This window comes from Anopheles gambiae, assembly GCF_943734735.2.
Source record: "Anopheles gambiae chromosome X unlocalized genomic scaffold, idAnoGambNW_F1_1 X_unloc_161, whole genome shotgun sequence".
NCBI classification, from domain to species: Eukaryota; Metazoa; Arthropoda; class Insecta; order Diptera; family Culicidae; genus Anopheles; species Anopheles gambiae.
The window spans coordinates 12,501-15,471 of NW_026902622.1; positions in this window are offsets into that span (position 1 = coordinate 12,501).

The window sequence follows — 2,971 nt, forward strand, 5'->3', positions numbered from 1 at the left end:
CTCCAACCGGATGGCTGCCTTCGTTATCGACCGACCCGGATCATTAACACGCTCGAACACTCGCGCATCCTCCTCTATCAAGAGACAGATGGGGGTCAGCCCGGCGAGGGAGGGTGGCGGTCTCATACCTTACGGTACGGAAGGTGCGTGCCACCCTCCGTGCTGAGACTCGCTGAACCCTCTCCAAAAGTCGACGACACTCTCTCTTCGTCACCTCGCCATGCCAGATGGGCGCAGCATATCGGATGACCGACTCTGCGACCGAGGCCAACAGTCGCGCTTTGCTGGTCTTTGGTCCACTGTGGTTGCGCAAGAGGCGGGTAACGGCATCTGCTATCTTCCTTGCCCGAGTGGTTACCTCTCGGACATGGGGCAGCCACGATAGGTGATCGTGAAGGGTCACCCCAAGGTAACGCATCGTGCGGGAAGATGTCACCTCCACGTCCCCTACTCTTATGGTGACCTGCGTAGGGTTCTTCGTGCTGGAGATAAGCACGCACTCCGTCTTTTCCGGCGCAATCTGGAGATGATGTTGAGCCATCCAGTGAGAGACACTGGCGACCGCCTCCTCGGCTGCAGCCTTCACTGCATTTACGTCGATGCCCGGAATCAGCAGCACCAAGTCGTCAGCATACGCCACCATCTCGCAGTCCTGCGGAAGGGGCGACGTCCAGAACTCCATCGTACATGGTGTTCCACAGGGTGGGGCCAAGAATCGAACCTGTGGAACACCAGCCGTGATGGACCGAGTTACTGGGCCGTCGGATGTCTCGAAGACCAACTCTCGGTTCTCGAAGTAGCTCCTCACGATTCTTTGCAGACCAGCAGGTACTCCTTTCATCTGCAGTGCAGTGGCGATGGCCTGCCAGCTTGCCGTATTGAAGGCATTCTTGACATCCATTGACACGACCAGCAGGAACCTGTTATCCCGCCCGTTCGTGCGGCGGAATCTCATCGCGCTCTGACCAGCCTCGATCACTGTTCGAATGGCGCCAATTGTAGATCGCCCCCTCCGGAAGCCATGCTGCCTGTCTGACAGCCTCACCGCAGCAGGATCTTCCAGGTGGTTGTGAAGTCTGTTTAGAATGAGCTTCTCCAGCACTTTCCCTAAGGCATCCAGCATGCACAAAGGTCGGTATGACCCGCTGCTACCCGGTGGTTTCCCCGGCTTTGGGGAGCAGTACCAACCGCTGTCGTTTCCATGGTGCTGGAAATGTAGCCGTTTCCAGACAGCTTTGGTACAACGCCTGGAAAACGTCCGTGTACGCAAGGATTGCAGCCTTGACAGCGGCGTTCGGAATTCCGTCAAGGCCCGGCGCTTTTTTTGTTCGGCATGGTGCTAGCTATCAGACGGAGTTCCGGGATCGTGACTTGGGTCCATGGAGTCTGCTGGTCTGCAGGCTGTTCCTGTTCTTCCTCGGAACTGATGCTGGGCCAGTTGAAGGGCGGATGTTGCGGGAAAAGCTCTGTAACGATGCTTTCAAGCCTCGCTCTCTCCGTCTCGGTGGGGCCCTTCCACCGCGAAGACGGGAGAGGACTACTAAGTACCCGGCTCCGAAAACGTTTTCCTCCGCAGCATCGATCAATTACCTGGAAGGCAGCCTTTTTGCTGGCACGTATAGCTCTATCCAGCTCAGCTTTAGCTGTTCGGTATTGGGCTGCAGCCTGACTTCGGTTCTGGAGATCACTTGTCTGCTGCATGCGATCTCTCGTCTGCTCGCAGTTCTGCCTAAGCAGAGCAATCAGTGGCGTCCACCAGTAAACGTCCGATGAGGGTCGGGGGAAAGACGACGTCATCCTTTGCATGGTTTTCTCGCAGGCCGATATCATTGCCGAGATCATTCCCTGGTGATTGACTGCCTTCTCTCGGAATCCCTCGCCATGTAGCGTGGCCAGGAAATTCTCTTTCGAGAACTGTTTCGTCTTAAATCGCGTGCCTGCATGTTGAAAACGCTCTCGCTGGCCCCGTTGACGTGACTGTCCTTGGTTACGCTGCTGGTCTGCTGACGCTGGCCTACCGAATAGGTGATATACCTATGGTCAGATCGCGTGTCCGTGTTCTTACCAACCAAGTGCTCGGCTGAGCTATGGACGAGCTGGCGAAGGTCACGTCGACAACGCTGGCAGTCGCCACACCGTTTCCAACAAAGGTTGCCACATTCCCTCGATTCATCAGCAGCAGGCCCAATTGCTGGGACGCCTCGAGCAGTACTTCCCCACGCTCATTGCTGCGTTGGCTTCCCCACTCCTCATGCCAAGGCGTTAAAGTCTCCGGCAACTACTACCTGAGGGTGGGATTGGGGCTTCCAATTCAATTGCTTCAACGAATTCCGCAAATCCTTCCCGCGACAGGCTGGGTGGCGCGTAGCAGCTTAGGAAGGTGATGCCACCCACCTTGGCAGCTATAAGGCCTGGAACATCACTGCTCCATTGTCCTTGTAGAGGGTATCGTCCTGTGGCCACGACTGCCACCTTTTTGGAGGCATCAACTGCCCATCTTGGGTTGTTCTCGGGTGGTCGATACGTGTGGGAAAGAACCAGCACGTCCACTTCCATTTGTCGGGCGGTTTGCAGGACCAGATCTTGGGCGATCCTGCCTCCACCCAGGTTCACTTGGAGGACTTTTAGCTGCGTCATTGGGTGGCCGACCGATCGCATGTCCGGTCCCCGATAACATGGGGGCCATCGCATTTGCCGCAGCGTATTTCTTCCATGCATGTACCAGCCTTGTGACCCTTCCTGTCCGCAACGGATGCAAACATTTTGTCGGTCTACAGGGTGACCGACAATCGCGGGCGTTGTGGCCGTGCTCAAGGCATCGGTAGCAGCGAAGATGCTCTTTGGGTGTTGGAGGAGCCATCTTCACTCTGGAAATGCAGAAGCCCAAGCGAAGCTTCGTACCATCCAGCGCTTTGGCGGCCTTGGCTGGCAGACGGACGCGTGCCCGCTGGGTTGCCATCCGGCATTGTCC